This window comes from Gracilinanus agilis, chromosome 4 (assembly GCF_016433145.1).
Source record: "Gracilinanus agilis isolate LMUSP501 chromosome 4, AgileGrace, whole genome shotgun sequence".
In the NCBI taxonomy this organism is placed as follows: Eukaryota; Metazoa; Chordata; class Mammalia; order Didelphimorphia; family Didelphidae; genus Gracilinanus; species Gracilinanus agilis.
The window spans coordinates 84,124,360-84,144,925 of NC_058133.1; positions in this window are offsets into that span (position 1 = coordinate 84,124,360).

The window sequence follows — 20,566 nt, forward strand, 5'->3', positions numbered from 1 at the left end:
TAGAAATGCTAACAGTACCGCTTAGAGAAGAAAAAGAAATTTAGGGATTAATGTAAGCAATGAGGAGACTAAACTATCACTCTTTACAGATGATATGTTGGTCTACTTAAAGAATCCAAGAAAATAAATTAAAAGGCTAGTGAAAATAACCCACAACTTTAGCAAAGTTACAGGATACAAAATAAACCAACATAAATCATCAGCATTTCTATATATTTCTAACACAACTCAGCAGCAAGATTTAGAAAGAGAAACTCTATTTAAAATCACTCTAGACAATATAAAATATTTTGGAATCTATTTACCAATACAAACACAGGAATTATATGAACACAACTACTAAAAACTTTCCAAACAATTAAACCTAGATCTAAGTAATTGGAAAAACATTGAGTGCTCATGGGTAGGATGAGCTAACATAATAAAAATGACCATTCTACTCAAATTAATTTACTTATTTAGTGCCATACCTATCAAACTACCAAGAAACTTTTTTACCGAATTAGAAAAAAAACTATAACAAAGTTCATTTGGAATAACAAAAGACCAAGAATATCAAGGGAAATAATAAAAAAAATGTGAAGGATGGGGGCCTACCAGTACCAGATCTTAAACTGTACTATAAAGCAGTGGTTATCAAAACAATTCGGTACTGGCTAAGAGACAGAAGGGAGGATCAATGGAATAGACTTGGGGTAAATGATCTCAGCAAGAAAATGTGTGATTAACCCAAAGATCCCAGACTTTGGAACAAGAATCCATAATTTGACAAAAACTGCTAGGAAAATTGGAACACAGTATAGGAGAGATTAGGTTTAGATCAACATTTCAAACCCTATACCTAGATAAATTCAGATTGTGTAAATGACTTAATTATAAAATGGGTAATCATAAGTAAATTAGGTGAACATAGAATAGCATACCTATGGGAAAGGAAGGAATTTAAGACCAAGCAAGAGATACAGAACATTACAAAATGTAAAATGAATAATTTTGATTAAATTAAAACAAACAAAACCACTGCAACCAAAATTAGAAGGGAAACAACAAATTGGGAAAAAAATCTTTATAACAAAAACCTTTGACAAAGGTCTAATTTCTCAAATTTATGAGGAGCTAAGTCAATTGTACAAAAAAATCAAGCCATTTTCCAATTGACAAATGGTCAAGGGACATAAAGAGGCAGTTTTCAGATAGAGAAATCAAAACTATCAATAAGCACATGAAACATGTTCTAAATTTCTCATAATTAGAGAAATACCAATCAAAACAACACTGAGGTACCACCTCACACCTAGCTGATTGGCCAATATGACAGAAAATGAAAAAAAAATAAATGTTGGATGGGTTGTGGCAAAATCAGGACACTAATGCATTGCTGATGAAATTGTGAATTAACACAGCCATTCTGGAAGGCAATTTGGAATTATTCACAAAGGGCTTTAAAGGGTAGCATACTCTTTGATCAGCCATACCACTGCTGGGTTTTGTAAGAGGGAAATTTTAGGTATTATATATATATATATATATTAAGGTGTGGCTGCCAGGAAGCAATAATTCATATTGATTCCATAATTAAAATAGACCCAAGTCAGATTCGGGTTTAAGGTAGTTTATTTACAATCAGGAAGGTAGAAGGTAGGGAAATAGAGAGAGGGAGAGGCTAGCCCAGGCCAACCTGAGGCTGGACGGGGAGAGGATTGAAAATCGAATTAAACTAGGCTACAAGCCGCAAGATCTTAGCAATTAGGGAGGCAAGAAGCCTACTTAAGGTAGAGAGTCTGGAAACGCCAAGGTAGGCCAAGGAAATCAGCCTAACTTACCCACATGACCATTCAGAGTGGAAGCAGCTGAGGACTCAGTAGAGATCCTTTAGCACCAAGTTTAAAGCAGGAACTGCCCAAACAGGAAGTAACCAACATGCTTTAAGAGATAGTGTCTTTAGTCACTTCCTGTGGGTCCACCTCTAATTCAAGTGGACAAATGGCAGCCTCTACACTGATTTGGAATTCCCAAAGGGCAATCCCTTGCTCTTGATTTGTTACTTATTGTCACATGAGAGTAACTCATCTCCCCTCCCCACTAAGGGAGGTGGGGATGGCATTATCTCTGGTGGCTAGAGTTTTAATGATGAATGGGCTAGAGCTAATTCTATTTACACAGTTTGTACCCCCAAAGAGATAATAAGGAAAATACTTGTACAAAAATATTTATAGCCACACTTTTTAAAGAGATAAAAAAATTAGAAAATAAGGTGATGTCCATCATATGGAGAATGGCTGAACAAATTGTGGTATCTTAGGGTGATGGAATACTATTGTGTTGACAGGAATGATGAACTGAAAGATTTCCATTTGAATTGCTTTCATTTCTTTTTTCCTCTTTTCTTCCCATTTTTTCTTCTCTCTTACTTGGTTCCTAAACTCTGTTTTGAGTTCCTTTAGAGCTCATGACAAATTTCCTTTTTTTTTTGAAAGTTTGGATTGTTTGCTTGTTTGTCACTCTCTGCTGTTGCCTCTGTAGTCTGCTCCTTTTCTCCATAGTCGTTATTCAGGGTCAGAGGTTTTTTCTGTTGGAGTTTATTTCATTTGGTACTTGTATATTGTGGTTCCTTTGTGTTGGTAGCCATTGCTGTTTTCATTTTTTTCTCTGTATACTATCTTTTCTTCCCAGACAGAAGTCTTAATGAGGTGGGCAGGAAGTTCTTGGTGTAGTCCTCTTTAAAGAGTCTTACCCTGAGGCTATTTTTCTAGTCTCCCTTCTGTCTGCCCAGGCCAGCCCAGGTCTGCCTGGTCTCCATGCAGGCTCTCAGTGCTCCAAGCTCCACCTAGGTCCTGCCACCAAGCCTCTGTGCTCTCCTCAGGGGTAAGACTGTGGTGCCCTTAGCCAGTTCCCCAAGAGTTTAGAGATTACCCTGGTCTCGCTCTGTCAGTGGTGCAATAGGTGGTGTGCAGGAGGGGTGTTCAGCTGACAATATTTGTGCAGTTAAATTTGTTTTATGGGTAACTTTAAAGAGAGCACTAGCTGAAATATATTTTTAATTTAAAAAAGAGTTAACAAAATTATCGACAAATGTAGATTTCTTTGATAGGTTTAGTTTTACCCCCTTATAGTGTAGAAATACCCCCAAACTGCCTCCCTTTAAGGTTGTGCACTGTGGCAGAGCCCCTTCGCTGGCCCGATTTTAATTTTTGTCCTTTTGAGGCTCTTTGAATCAGTTGGTTGTGAGAAGTGTATGGCATTACCTTCTACTCTGTCACCATCTTAGCCCAGAAGTCGAAAATTTCTATTTGATTTAAAAATTTTTTTTATATTTATAAAAATTTTCCATGGTTACATGATTCAAGTTTTTACTTTATCCTTCACCACCTCAACCCCCCACCCCCGTAGCTAACTCGCATTTCCACTGGTTTTAACATGTGTGGTCAGTCAAGACTTATTTACATATTATTGATATTTACATTGGTGTAGGCTTTTTGGGTCTACATCCCAATCGTGTCCTCATCAACCCAAGTGTTCAAGCAGTTGTTTTTCTTCTGTGTTTCCACTCCTGTAGGACTTCCTCTGAATATGGGTAGTGTTCTTTTCCATAAATCCCTCAGAATTGTCCTGGGTCATTGTATTGCTGCTAGTACAGAAATCCATTACATACGATTTTACCACAGTGTATCACTCTCTGTGTACAATGTTCTGGCTCTGCTCCTTTCACTCTACATAAATTCCTGAAGGTCTTTCCAGTTCACATTTATTATTTCTGCTTTTTGCATTTGTTTGCCATTTTTCTATGCACTATTACATGGTCTATCTTTGTGAATCTTCCAATTCATTTTTCTCCATATATCTATTAACTCTAATTTTTCTAGGGTTTCATTCACCTCTCATCTCTTTCTTATTTATTTTTTGGATTGATTTATCTAGATCTGATAGGGTCCCCCACTAATATGGTTTTGCTATCTATTTCATCCTTGAGCTCCACTAGCTTCTCCTTTAGAAATTTGGAAGCTATACTGCTTGGTGCATACATATTGAGTACTGATATTTCTTCATTGCTTATGCTGCCTTTTATTAGGATGTAATTACCTTCCCTATCTCTTTTAACCTTATCTATTTTTACTTTGGCTCTGTGAGAGATCATGATAGCTACCCTTTCCTTCTTTTTCTCATTTGAAGCTCAAAAGGTTTTGCTCCATCCTCTCATTTTCACTCTATGTATGTCTGTATGTCTCATGTGTGTTTCTTGTAGAGAACATGTGGTAGGATTTTTGGTTTCTAATTCACTCTGCTATTTGCTTCCGTTTTTTTGGTTGAGTTCATCCCATTCACATTCAGAGTTATAATTATCAACTGTGCATTCCCAGATATTTTGGTTCTCTCTCCTAGTCCTGTCCATTCTTCTTTCACTGTTTCCTTCAATACCAGTCTTTTGTTTTTTAATCAGTTCCTATAATCCCCTCCCTTGTTGTACTTCCCTTTCTCTCCCTCCCTTCTTATTCCCTTCTTATTGTTCTTTAAAGCTACCACATGCTCCCCCCAAGCCCTCTCCCTCCCTACTATTGCTTCCCTCCCCACCAGACCATTTGTTACCCTCTACTTCTCTATAGGGTGTGAATCAATTCTCTGCCCCTATGGATCTGATTGTTCTTCTCTAAGTTGATTTTAATGCACTTAAGTATTGAATATTTCCTCTCTCTAACCTCTTTACCCTTACAGTGTATTGATATTTTTCCCTGTTGGTCCCACTCACTTCTTTATGGAATATAAATTTATTCCTTTTTGTTTGTTTTCCTATTTTTCTTATTATCTTCTTCCCCCCAGTTTTGTATATATTTATACCTAAATACATACATATATTTAAGATATATATAATATATATTTAATAATTAAATAAGATATATTTAAGATATATATAAGATTTCTATTTGAACTGCAAAGACCTCCAGGAATTAATGCAACAAGCCACCTGACCACCCCCTTTTAACACTGTCAATCACCTCCCTTTTATCACTGTGTATACGAGAAAGAAGATAGTGATTTCTAATGACAAATTTGAAGCTCTATCTTATGTCAACAACACATTTGAAATCTCCAATGCCATATTAGTATTAAAACATAAAGGAATGTCTTGTGGGACTATAATCTGGAATCTATTTTGCTGAAAAACTAAAAATGGTATTGTAAGAAGGGGAAAAAGGGTTTGGGTCAATCATATTAGAAGGTGGCCGCCAGAGGATTGAACAATTATCAATCCTCAATTAAGAATAATCTCAAGTCAAAATTGACTTTATGGAAGTTTATTTACAATTACGAAGAGAGAGAGGAAATAAGAATCTAACACAGTAGGTAAATTACTATGATCCTCTAATTAATTCAGGTAGATCTAATTAACCCTCAACCAAGAGTCAGAGGGCCAGGGGCCCTGAGGTAAATGAAGCAAAGTTTCATTCATAGAGTCTCTATTGAAGGGAAGTTCCTTAAGAGAAGTTCAGGAAGATTCAGTCTTTAAACTCACCATGTGGACTTCTAAAGAAGATATTGAAAGCAGTCTCACCAAGGTCTCTGCGATCCAGCCAGCACTCCTCCATGAACCAGGAAAGCTCAAAGACTCTGAAGAGGTCCTTCACCAGCATCCCTCTTCACCAGAAGACCCTCTCTCCAGCAGAAGACCTTCTCCTTTTGCTTTTTTTTAAACCCTTAACTTCTGTGTATCGGCTCTTTGGTGGAAGAGTGGTAAGGGTGGGCAATGGGGGTCAAGTGACTTGCCAGGGTCACACAGCTGGGAAGTGTCTGAGGCTGGATTTGAACCTAGGACCTTCCATCATCTCTAGGCCTGACTCTCAATCCACTGAGCTACCCAGTTGCCCTAAGACCTTTTCCTTTTCAAGGGGTTCACTTATGCATCACTTCCTGTGCCTCCCTCCTAGTTTGCCTGTCCAATCACAATAGATGCTTCTCTTAGGACTGCCTAGGGAGCAGTCAGTTGATTCTGATTCATCACCCACTGTAGCACAGTGGCTTACGGACCTCCCAGAATTGAAGGTACTCTCACCTTTGGTGATTAAATCTAAAGATGGGCAGTGTAGACTTAATCCAATTATCACAATATGAAATTTGTTGTCTAAAATTCTGGAACCTAAAACGACAGAAATGGATCAGCGATCAATCAACAGTGGATATGTCACATCATCATTAGGTTCAATTGTAAGTGGTGTGTGATTTTCCACCAGTGGTTTTACCTGTTCTATAGAATATTGCCAGTGAATTTCAATGACTAACAGAACAGTGGCTGCAGAATTGAAACTATACTAAATTATGTTGGGGAACATGGCAATGGTCAATTTATTAAAAATAATGAAGATTGATTTCTTGGCATGAGATTTTTTTCCTCTCTTCAGGTTTAACTTCAGAAATACATTATTCTAGAAAAGATAATTTTTTAAATGTATTTTTTTTGATCCTACCCTTCAGGAAATGTTGGTAATCTGTTGAATTTAAAGATTGTGGCACTGACAAGCAAGGATTAGTTGAGGTAGGATTTTTAAAATGTAGTAAGAATGTGTGTTTTGATGTTAGTGTGCTAATGTAGATCATTTACTTATTCAGTGGTGTTTTGTGTTTTGCCTTCTCATGTGTTTTACTTGAAAGAATGGCTATTTTGCTCCAAAAATAATTCTTTCTGAATTTGTTAAAGGGATTGTTCTTCATACATATGAAAACCTATATGTATGAATCACATATGAAAATATGTAACTATATGTATTTATTACATCTATCCTTTTGTATAGATGAATCTCTGAATGACTATACTTTTGAAGTATTTTAAAGGGGCTACTAATTAATAATTGCAAAGTTTCATTTTTATGGTTTTATTTTGTTAAACCTTAAAATGTCCAAAGAACCAAGCCAAAAATAGTTTTACTTTTTAAACATTAAGTTCCATAAATGTTATGAAGTTATTTTTAAAATTATATTTATTATAAAAACATCGAATCTGTATTATTTTCTGCTATATAGTGATATGTATAGATTAAAAAGTTCTAAAATATTTTTCTTTGCAAAAGTTTACTGCCATGCTAGTGCAGTTACAGGAAATATCTTGAAAGTTTGTGATGATTTATTACTTATGTAAAATTTCCCTGATTTCTTACAGGTAGACTTTGGAAACTTTTTATTATATTATTGCTTACATATTCAGGAGCCTATCAGTTAAGGACATGTACTCAAACAAATTGTATTTGTTTCATAAGAATCTTCCTGTAATCTATTATAAAATAGCAATTAAATACAGAAAATATATTTAACATAATATTTTTAATTCAACATTTGTCAGTCATTTTATTAACTTTTTTATTAAAATATATATTTCAGGAAGTGGTCTTTTTTAAAAGTTATCCAAAAAACAAATTTAACTGCACAAATATTGTCAATTGCCTATTCTATGGCAATACCCTTTTTATTGCAACAAAAAAAATGTTTTGTAATATGTTATAGAAGTTAAAGGTACTGTATTTGCTAGCTTAGTTTGGCACTGTTAGTTTTTATTAATATAAAAATACATGGGGGGGGGGCAGCTGGGTAGCTCAGTGGATTGAGAGCCAGGCCTAGAGACAGGAGGTCTTAGGTTCAAATCCGGCCTCAGACACTTCCCAGCTGTGTGACCCTGGGCAAGTCACTTGACCCCCATTGCCTACCCTTACCACTCTTCCACCTATAAGTCAATACACAGAAGTTAAGGGTTTAAAATTTAAAAAATATATTAAAATACATGTACATTTAAAAAATAAACTTTAGAGGGAAAGAAGATATCTAACTTAAGTGGAATGTGAATATAAATAATTTATTGAGAAAGTGAAGTTATGGTTGGAAAAAAAGACACAAAATCTATCACTTTATATTGCTAAATTTCTTTAGGTTATCAGTAGAAAACTACAGACAATAGAGTTAGTTTCCCACTGAAGCCCTTGGAACAAAAGTTCAAACTTAAGTAGCAGACAGCTTGAATACCTCTCTGCCATTCAAGGAGGGAGGGTAAGACCTAATCAAAGAAGAAAACATTTTATAGTTCAATTTTGTTGTTGTTACTGCTGCTCAAGTTTTAAGAGAGAAAAAAATGGCAAGAATGGGAAATGCAAGCTTCAAATTCCCTCTACCTGAAAATTTGGTGGGTAGGTAACTTTCTGCTGAAGGGAAATGATTTTCCTAGAAAAGGGCAAATTACGAAAAGAAAGATGACTAAGGAAACAATATAGGTGAAACACCTATTAGAAGACATTAGATACAAACAAATCAGAAAAATTATATACATTTAATAGATAAAAATAAACTTCTGGATAAGGTATTACAAAGATCCTTACTTAAAGTAAAAGACCAACCATGATAAAACTGGCATATCCTCTGAGGGATGGAATATAGAATACTGTTGCCAATAAAAAAACAGAAGCAATACATCAAGCCCCAAGACATACATAGGAAGACCACACAGCTCCTCTTAGTCTACAAAGACACCATATGGGGCTCTTTTTGGTTAACAAATTACACTTACAAGAAAAATGTTAATGAGTCTATTAAGAGGAAGAAAAAAGATTTATGATCATTTGTATAGAAATTTTTTGCAATAATCAAAATGTTGAAGTGAAGCAATGAATTTGACAGAGCTGGCCAGAAAAGCAATGTGTTTTATAGGGTTGGGGAAGCATAAAATGACTAAAGGGAAAACAGTGACAATTTTAAGTAATTAATTTATAAGTAAGTAGTAAAAATACTTTCTTTTGAAATTGCCTTTTTAGTTCAGTATTAGAAAGAGAATACTCAGAACTGGAATATATGTGTATGAGCCAGTTTGGCACAGTTGAAAAACTATAAGATAAAATCAGAGAACAAAGTTCAAATCCTTCTTTAGCTAATGAGGGAAGGAAATGTTAAAGCCTGCAGTTTTTTGATTCAGAACCAGTCCTATATTAGAGAACCCTAAGACTGTAGAGACTCTGATCAGAATAACCTACTTATTCTTCTCACCCTTCAAAAATTGCTTACAAATACATTTTTTGCTATGAGAAAGAAAGGAGAAACTTTAGAAAAGGTTCAGGGTGATAATTTAAAAGACAAATGGTATGTTGGGCCAGAAAAAAGGGAAGAGAATCCAGAAAACAGGCATTTCTCTCTTGAGAGTAAATAATGAAGGGACCAAGATTACCTCCAATATGAAGACTGGTCCATACCCTTGTTGTGAAGTATTACGTACAACAAAGGAAAATTGCTCAGAAAGTGAGAGAAAAGTAGATATAAAAGGAAAATGACTTTAAAAAGAAAAAATTTCCAGAGAAATAACTCCCAGTAAAAGTAGTGAGGGCTAGCAGATAAATCAATTGAGAGCCTCTGAAACCAAAAAGAATGAGTAGTAAATCCTCAAAAAAAATACAAGGCTATCTTGACAAATAAAATCAAATGAAAGTGATATTTATTATAGTGATACATTACATATGTATATTGTGGATGTTGTTCTATCATTTGAGGCACGTTTGACTCTTCCTGACTTCATTTGAAATTTTCTTGGCAAAGATATTGGAATTTTTTGTCATTTCCTCTTTGAACTCGTTTTATAGGAGAGAAAACTGAAGGAATCAGGTTTAAATAATAGGCCTAACCCTCTATTCACTATGCCACCTAGCTGCTCTCTCTATGTACATATACACATATACAAACACACATATAAATATATACATATATACAAATATACTCTTTACCATTCATATGTGCATATGCATACACATATAAATGTATCCATACATATATGTGTTATTTATAGGACTGAAATGACATAACAACTTTGGATAAATGACTTAACCTTTCTGGATACTAGTTTTCTTAAATGTGAAAAAAGGAAGATGTCCGAGATGACATAAAGAGAAGAATTTTCTTGTTCTATACTTGTAATTCTATATTCCATCTCCGATTAATTCACCATAATATTGTGATCTTCCTTTTGCATAGATCTTGTTGTGTCACTTCCTTGTTCAAAAATCTACACTGTACCAAAGCCAAACAAGGTTGCTGTCTTTCCCTGAATACTCCCTGTTTCCAAATGATATTTTGATCAACAATTTTCCCTTTTTCTAGAATATTATTCCTTTCCTTATTTACACAATGGGTTCCTAAACCTGGTTTAAAGGCCAATTCATGTCAATTCCTCCTTATAGCTTTCCCACATAATTAAAGGTAGTAACAATATATTTTTCTTGACCTCTCTAAAAATTTATTGTGTATTTGTTTCTGTTATAATTCTTTATGTGTTTCCTAACTCATAACTGACTAGAAACATCATGAGTACAATGATTTAATCTAAAGAAAACTTTATATTTTCTAAGAGCATTAATGTAATTATGGGTACATGGTAGAAAGTTAAAGATCATTGAATTGAGTTAAATTGGAGTCTGGTAGATGATTCATTTATTTTTCCTTTAAAATGATCTTGAAGATTTCCCTATAACATTGCAGTATTAATTACCATGTAAACCTTTTTGTAAAATTATCTTTATCCTAGCTATTTTCTGAATTATTGTACATTCCAAATTAGAAAAGAGAACTGTAAGAATTCAACTATATCTGCACATGATTCCTAGATATGCTACTAGATTGCTAATGAACATTACTAGAATCATTTGAAACTAACTGGTCACTGCTTTGTCAAAAACATAATGCTCTATGAAGAGAAGGAGAAATTTATTTTTGTCTAATGTCTAGCATAGTTCCTTGTTCATAGGAAATATGTTTTTTGTTGAATTTAATTCAAACTATTAATTTTTTTTAAAAATCAAGCAGTTATTTTTTAAGGTAGATACAATGAAGCACTCAGTGGAGTCATTCAAGACCTTCTCCTGAAACAGTTCCTAATTGTAGATTTTGAAACCATAATTCTTTTACTCCTGTCTTACCGTGGAATTGCCCTCAGTTCCTAGACCATCATTTGTTCTAGAATAGTCCTTGTCCCTGCAGTCTTCTCATCCTGGAATTTCTCTCTGCAATGTCTGGCCCTCTTTTCCCATTGGTAAATTCAACTTAGAGCCTCAATTTTATGGAAGATACAAGGCTAGCTAGCTTAATTTCTTTCCCCACCCTATTTTTAGCTCTCTCAACTTAAAAATCATGCCCTTTCTAAATACTTACATTACCTTCTTCCCTGTTCCTTTTCAATTTCATTTTGGTTGCTATCTTTCTCCATTAGGAGGTCAGTTTCATGAGAGCAGGAACCATCTTACTTTTTGCTGGCTTTCTGCAATTGCAGTGGTTATCACAGTGTCTGGCATAGAGTAAATACTTAATAAATCTTTCCTCCCTCCCTCCTTCCAGCTGTCTCTTTCTCCTTCCTTCCTTCCTCCTCCCTACTTTTTTCCTCCCTCTCTTCCTTCCTTCCTTCCTTCCTTCCTTCCTTCCTTCCTTAAGTTCCAGTGGTTCCCTCTAGAACAATATGTAAATTAACTATTTTGAATTTAAATCTCTTCACAGTTTGATACCAGACTACTTATCTAGGCTCATTATATATATTCCTGCCCCTCACTCTACTGGACTCTGTGCTTTAGGAAAACTATCTTACCTGTAATATAGCATAACTTCTTTATATCTTGGCACAGTTTGTCTTCTCCCTTTGACACTCTTTCACATTACTTTTAAATCTTGGGATTTCCCAAGCCTCTTTCAATACTCAGCTCATATGTCATTCTCTTCCTGAAGCCTTTCTTGATTTTGTCAAATATTAACATCATCCTCACTATCCCATCACCATCACTTTGTATCCATTCTGAATTTAATAATATAGAGGATATTGATGACTATTCTCTTAGAGTTCTTTTAATATTGAGCATGAGATAGATACCTTGAAAGATAAAAGAAAGTTTCAAAAGGTACCAAAAAATGTGGGACAGATAGTGTACCTCTGATGTCATTCGTATGGGGAAATCTTTTATGTGGAAATTCTCTCTACAAATGCTGTTATTTTCTCTATAATTTAGAGTCTTAGAGAATCTTAGAAAGTTAATTAGAACACAGAGGATTTAAGTGACTTATTTAAGATCATAGTCAATAAATGTAACAGATTAGATATGTATTGAGAGCATTTTGACTTGATGAACTATTTTCAATCCACTCTATCATTCAGCTTCATTCAGAAAAAGCCACTGACAAAATGAGTTTTTGAGGAATTCAATGGCTCCACTGGATTTGAGAAAGGTTGAAAACAAAAATGTTCATATTATAAGTAGCCTTATTAGGAGACAATTAAACATTTCAAAATCATGGCAATTAAAATCTAGGATCATCAGATCATAGTTTTAGAACTGAAAATAACATTATAGGTCATCTTTTTAAGCATTTCATTTTATAAATGAAGAAACTAAAGCAAACACAGCAATATTCACATAGATAGGTAGGTCAGCTAGAATTTGAACTCACTTCCTATGATTACAAATCTAACCTTCTACCACACTATTGGATAAAAAGGAAAAAATAGTAGTGAGAAATATATTGGGAATAATAGAAATAGAACTTAAGAGTAAAACAGGAAAAATTTTGGATTGAATGGTATGGGTGATAAAATGGATGCTGCTCATGGAAAATGATTGAAGTGCTGAAAAGGAAAGGACAAAAGAAGAGTGTAGAAGTTTGATTCAAAGCTAAAAGATAAGAATATCATTAATAATCACAGAAAAGTTAAGAAAGAAAATATTTGGAGGGAAGTTGATTAGTTTATTTTCATGTGCCTGACCTTATTTTGTTCATAGTCACTATAATTTGGGAATTTTGTAATAAACTAAAAACTTCCTTGGCAGCTTGGCATTATAAATAAATATGTTAATTTTTATTTTGTTTCTTATAAAATGTTTATTTTTTTGCAAATTTTATCTAAAGAAAATTAAGCTTCAACAGTCAGCTATTATTTCTGGAACCAGTTGTCTCTTTAACCTTTGCATGGTTCATTTGAATTAGCTAAGTTCCTTGTGACATAGAAATAGTGATAAAGAGCCTGTGACTAGTATTTTAATGAGCATATCATTTGACTTTTCAAGTTTATTAAAAAACATAGTTTGCTGGCTTATTTTGGAGGTGGGTGGATGAATATATGCTTGGCATAATAATTAATAAATATACAGACTAGAGTTATTGTGAAGCTAAGAACTCTGTAACATGGTGCAGAAATCATCTTATATTTACTGATGATAACAGATTTCAAGGCTAAGCCATCCAAAACAATTTACTACATCTGGGAGAGAAAATTCAATCTTCCTTAGTATAATGTTTTGAACTAAGCTTTTGTGTATGGTAAAATGCGAAAATCTGTACAAAAGTCGGTATTATTCAAAACTGCCTTCCTTGCAGAACATGTCATCTGGGTGCTTACATTAGGATTCTGATTTTGCATTTTATTTTCTTCATTTGGGGTTCAGTCAGAGATGATGAAAGAACAGCTAGGTCAGCAATTCTGTTACTGCAGAACTTTGAAAGACTATTCAAATATGTACTCAGTCTCATTCGTGAAAAGATATTTGAGAGTTGTAAAGAAGATGCTTTTCACTTAACAATTTGATGCAATTAACTAGCTATGGATTTGCAGCCATCAGCAAATCGCATATTTTTCTGATGTAGATGGATGCCGACACTAGATTTTTCCATGACACTCCTAGCTGAATAACAGAGAGCTTATCTGAGTAGTGAAAAGGTACAGATACATCATTCTGGAGATTTTGTTGCCATTTAAATTTGATAGGCTAATATATACATTACAAAGTTACAATAACTATCACTCATGTATTAAGCTGATCAGGATTCTCCTCAGAATTCATAGATTCCTTTGGGCTTAAAACAGATAATCATATTAAAGTAGAAGTCTAATGAGAAATTCCAATTTGACCTTCAGAAATGGTCTAGTTTGTTGAAAGTATATTTATTGTACATATACTTTGTCAGTTATGGCTGAAAATCTCCCATATAGAAAAAGAGGGATATTAGAGAGTATATCTAGCAAGATGGCACAATCTGTAATCTATAAAACCTTATTGTAGTTCATCACAACTTACTTTTTCGAACTGAATTCAACAAATATTTATTAAGCACACACTCTGGCCAGTTTGCAAAGATGCAAATCCCTATTTTCCTGATATTAGGAAGTTAAAAGTGTAATAGAAGAGATAAAACATGCATGCAACTAATTATAGATATAATAGAAGATGATAATCTAATCTCTTAACTATGGAATCATAGTACACTTAGAGAAGACACCTTATTGTGATACACATTTCAGAACAGCATTCTAAATTCTAATAAAAATTCTAGGTAGAATTAACTATATACATTCTTCTATTGTTAAAGTTAGTGAGCTGGCTTCATTCAAAAAAATTTGCCATTATCAACTCACTGAACTACAATAAAAACTTCTCGAAGCCTGGATTCTAATCATCATACTCTTCCCAGTACTATTCTGGTTTGATACATCTACTGTATAACTAAACTCACCCAAAGCCCTGAATTTTCCCAGCAATATTCTTTATAATTCCTCATTTTATGAGATATGTGGTATTCTCCAAAGGCTCTCACATTCCTTAAAAGCCTCTCCAACAAGGCCTATTCTTCCTTAAGCTACTTACCTCAGAGTATGGATGGGAAATGTTCCTTGGTTTATTCTGCTGTGCCTATACCATTCATCTATTTTTATTGATATATTCTCTCAGTTTTAGTTATTGTCATCTCCTGAGCATTAGGTTATTCACTTACATTTTTAAAGTGATGTTTATTATTTTCTCCCTCGTTTTTCTTATCCTATTATATGCCTTGTTCAATAATGTAATCTTTAAAAAGCCTTTTGATTCCTTCACCATCCAGTTCTCACTTCTACCACCCTAGTGAAATATTGTGTTATCAATTACCTGGACTGATACCATAGAATTTCTAACAGCCCACATTTTATATTTCCAGTACTTTGTATAGGGTCTGGCTCATCAAAAATGCCCCATATATATTTGTTGACTGACTTCTATTGTATCCTTTGGTTATAAATAAAAAAAATTAATCTTGGTGACTTTACACTAAATGTATATGTATTTATTATTAAAGAGAAAGAAATAGAGAAAGAAGAAAATATTACCAGCCTAATTACCTGATGTCTCCACCCTTGTGCTTCTGCTTCATTGGATCCTAGAGATTCCACAGGCCCTGGTCCATTTCACATGTGGCCAGTTAAGGGGCCCAGCTAATAACATGGTCAGGTTAGGCAAATTAAGGCCAGCCAAGAGGCAGTGTTGAGTTCATGAAGGCTCTGGAGCCAGAGACAGTTCTTGGATTCCTGATTTACTATATGGGTCCCCTGCTGCCAGAGATGGCTTATATAGATAAGGGCTAAGTTGGATCTTCAGTGAGAGAGCTCCTCTGACAAGCCAAAAATTGGCCAAGAGTGCTCATTCTTGCATGTCCTGGTTCTTATATATCTTCTTGCCCATGACATTACACCTACTTGGCTTTTGAATGGACAGCCTGGGTCATGTGTTCTGCAGTCTAGGCAGATCAAGCCTAGGCAGATCACATAATCACATCAAGCCACCAAGTGTGTGCATGGGGTGGGAGGTTGAGGGGAGTTCGGGAGTGGGGTTGAGGTGTTACATCCACCCATTCTGGAAGTCAGAAACTACACCATCACTCTGCTTCCTACCTTAATGCACAAGTTCCAACTCTGAGTTATATTTTATGCTAATTTCACACATCCTCTACTCTGACCTTCATTTCATTGCCAGAATAATCTTTTTTAGCCACAAATCTAGTTGTGCCCTTGTGAATGAGCCTTTCACAAATGAGGCTGAATAATGAATAATGACAGGATCACTTGTCAGGCTGAATTCCACTAAATAAATACATGACTTTGAAACTGAACTATTTTTTGAGAACTATCAAACACATGTGCTACAGGAGGAAACTGCTAAGACATGAGGAGCAATAGAGAGAAATGTGCTGCCCTTGATAATTTTAAGTTACCATTCTTAGATGAACCATATCTTCAAGTATTGAAAGAAATGGCATTTTTTACTTCCTACTGCCTTTCAAAGTAATCTTTAATATGCCATGGAGAACATGAAGGCGACCTAAAGATCAGAGAAAGATAAATGTCTCAGTTTCCAGACAGAAGAAAGTAGATTCTACAAACCATAAATTTATAAGTTTAACTTTGTTTCCAGAAACATTTTAGAATATAGAAATGATGATTACTAAATATCTGAAAATAAAGTAATTAAAAATAATAATCTAAGCCACTATATAAAGAGCCAACATGATTTCATCAAGAGGATTTACCCAACAAATATAATTTCATTTTTAAGCAGTGAAATAAGGATAACAAAAATATTTTACTTCCCTAGTAAAACAAAATACCTAATTTGAAGCTTATTAGACAATGATGTGGCTCCTGAAGTACAATTCAACCTTTATTTTAATTTTTTTAAAGTTATTAGTGCAGTTACCATCATTCCAAGTCCTCAGTTAAGAAAGTTCCTAATATTTAGTATAGGCTGGTCTATCAGTCTAACTACATTTTATAATTTCCAGTTAACCTTTAAAACTCTTTATGTGCAGCTAGGTGACTTAATAGGAGCAGTCAGGAAGACCAGAGTTTAAATTTGATCTTAGATATTTACAACCTTATGACCCTGGACAAATCATTTAAATGCTGTTTGCTTCAATTTCTTCAACTATATAGTAGGGATGATGGCAGCATCTAAATCCTAGGGTTGTGGTGAAGATAAAATGAGATAATAATTTTGAAGTTCTTAGCACAGGGCCTGGCACATAGTAAGTACTACATAAATATTAGTTGTTGCCAAAGCAAATTTCAATTTATAGAAATGAGAAATTTATATAATCCAGGGCTCAAGTCAGAGTCATTTTTACAGGACTTTCCTTATTGATGGAGAGCAATATTTCTCAATAATCCATGAATTAGTGAGGAGTAGAGTTGGTTCCAGATCTTGGGAGAAGAGATATGATCATCTTTTTTCTGTCTTTGAAAAAGGATGCAATGTAGTTCCAGGTCTTCTTCACGCAGAGGCAAATAGAGGAAGAGAAAAACTTTGGAAAGACTCTCCCATATGAAGAAGCTAGCACTTTGATATGTCTCTGATTTCCAAATTGCCAACTCTAGGCATTTCAAGGAATTTTCTCTTGGATGAGATTAGGAACTCTCTTTTTATTGTACTGAATTATCTTTCTCTCATTTGGAGAGCTCATTCACTAGTATGCATTTACCAGTATCTAATCCATCTAACTTCTTTTATTTCTATTTTATATTGCTTTATTAAATTAATTTATTTCTATTTAATATTTGTGAAGGTCTTTAAATACCTAGGACAATTCTAGTAGGAAAATGTTCAAGTCTTCAGCTATCATTTGGGGGTGGCTCTTCTTGCCCACTTAAGAACAGAAATTAGGAAAAATACTAGGAAACAATTTTAATCTAAAAAATAGTTTCTCTTTGAATAATACTATTAAGAGAAAGTATAGATATCGTTTCTAGACCAGCATCCTTTTTCTTATGAGATGAGAGTAGGTTAGCCTTGTGGCCCTATTCCACTTATCCATTACAAGAATGAAGAAAAATCCATGGAGAGAGTGAGGCAAGATTAGATATAGATATAGATATAAATATAGATGCAGATGCAGATGTAAATGTAGAAGCAGATGTAAATGTAGAAGTAGATGTAGATGTAGATGTAGATATAGATATAGAAGCCTTTCTGTGAGCCACATTTAGCTATGTGGACATACACATGATATGCATTGGCAATATACCATCTGCACCAACAGTAATAAATGATAGGGTTTGCATTGTTCGATTGTTATATCATACAACTATATAATTATATAATAATAATAATAATAGATTATGTTATAGAGTCTGTGAACAGTGAGAATGGAAAAAAGAGATGACTTCCTGGGATTTCCCTGAACCCAAATCTTCTTCTGTCAGATGCCTAAAGAGTTAATAATCTTCTGCAATATCTCCCTTGTCTACCACTGTGCAATATTACTTTTGCTCATCACAGATGTTATTGAATGCCACACTTGCTCTAACACATTCAATGAATCTTTTCTTAACTTGATAATATATAGACAATCTCCAAGGTATGCCCAAGTTTCTTTGGCCTGTCTGAAGATGATTCTAATGAAACATCATTCCAGTAAAAGAACTTTATCAAGGCCTATGATTTAACTTGATTGACTGGCATCACTTAGTTTACATGGAAGTAAGCCAGAGTAAATTAATTGCCACATCCTCATATATGATTTATTTTCCTTTTACTAATCATTTGGCAGTCTCTTCTGAACTTTTTATGGAAAAGATTCAATAGTGTTAGCTAGAAAAGATGATATCTTGGCAAATTAGAATTAGATAAATGCCTAAAACCAAAGACATTCATTAGTATTCTGAAGATTATTTGGAATGAAGAGCCCAGTAGTGTCCTTGGCTCTTTGTTGCTTCATATTTTCTTAAGTTGCATCAATAAAGACATTGATGAAATATTCATTATTGTTGACAAGGAATAGAATACTTATTGTAATTCCTTTCACACAGCATTCCATCTTCCTCAACAGGGAATTCTCACTGTTATCCCTGTGCTATGCCTACATCTTCTTCATCTCTGACTCCTGGCTTCATTTAAGCTGCAGCTAAAGTGCCACCTTCTACAAGAAGTCTTTCTCTCTCCCTCTTGATTTTAGAGTCTTTCCTCTGAGATTATTTCTAATTTATCCTATAAGCATTTTTTCATGTTGTTTCTCCAAGTAGATTATGAACTTCTCAAGGGCAGGGATATTTTAGGAGCACCCTTACTTAGTGCTTAAAGGCACAGTGCTTGGAACACAGTAGATTCTTTTATGCTTCTTGACAAACGTATAAATGACCCAAAGCTGGAGGGGGTAATTAACAATTGAATGATGGAGTTCTGAGTTCCCAAAAGTCTCAAAATTCTAAAATGTTTGTGCAAATAATTGAAATTTAGCATAGTTAATTGTAAACTTTCAAATTTATTGTACACACCTATAAGACAAGAAGGGGGAAACAGATAACAGATCATCTGAGAAACATCTGCTAGGGTTGGAGAACTTCAAGTTCAATGTTAATGTACACTATAAAATAGGAATTAAAAAGCTAATGGGTTCCAGGCTACAAAAAAGTTATTGCATTTAGGACTAGGTATATGAGAGATCTGTTGCATAGCACCATGGACAGCACACATTAGAGAGAAAATAAAATTGAAACAATTTTTATTTCATCACACATTGATATAACTAAAAAATTAAAATAGTTAAAAATGATAGCAGGGTAGTTCTCTTTGTATGCTAAATGTCGAAGTCTTTCTATAACCCCTAGTACTCAGGATTCCTTTATTTGCTCAGCTTTAAACATGCTGTTTTCCTACAGTAAAAATAAGTTCCTAGAAGCCAAAGACTATTTTAGTCTTGTTTTGCATACAGCCTTCCATGTAGTATGTGTTTAATACATATATGCTGAATTGATTTGGGCCATTTCAAGAAGTAACTAGGAGTTTCAACTGTCAGGGCATTACTGCCCATTAGGACTTTTTAAACACAGTAGTTTTAGTACCTGTTCCTGTTCCTTGTCCCTACTGTAACTATTACTCTAATGAAGAAACCGTCCCAAATCAAGGAAGCTACCAGTGTCTTGTGACTGAGAAAGTCTATTCTCCATATTCTGGAAATAAAAACAACATAATTTTCTTATTTATACAGTTTTCACTCACAATGTAAGCATGACTCAAATGATGTAGCATATCAATGACTCAAAATCAAATGATTCTGATTCCAGTCTGCCACTCACTACTTTTGTATGCTTAGGGAAAACACAACCATTTTATATTTCTTGGTTATTAAGATGAAGTTGGATTACTCATTCATATTCTAATATTTCATTATTTTTTGAGAAATAAAATTTCAAACTGTTGCCCAAACTAAAGAAGAATCAAAGAAGCCCTCCATTCCAGAACTAGACAAATGATAACATCTGTACTCTGTTTTAATATATCCTGAGGATATTTTCTATAAATAGTTATTGAATTTGTATTTATTATTTACATTACTCGTATACAATTTTAAAGCTTGTAAATATCATGTCCCTATTTATTGTAATGTTTAAAAGAAATTATAAATTATAAATAACTGTAAACTTTAAAGTGTTTTATAATTGGCAGTGATTAATTTATAATCAAAATTCTCCATTTAGAGCTTGAAGGGATCTAGAGGATCAAAAATGCTAATTTTTACAGATGAGGAAACTAAGCCCCAAATAGCTTAAGTGACTTATGCAAGGTCAAACAAAGAATAAGTGTCAGAGTCATTTCATATACAAGTCTACTGTCTCTGAATCTGACTATTTTTCTAATGTGCCACAGTGCATTCAATTTTAATTCATCATATTATTTAGGTAATATATTTGCTATTTTTGATTCCTAATAATTACATTGCATTATAGTGATGGGGCAGTAAGGTGGTGAAATGGATGTAGTGTCAAATGAAGGATCAG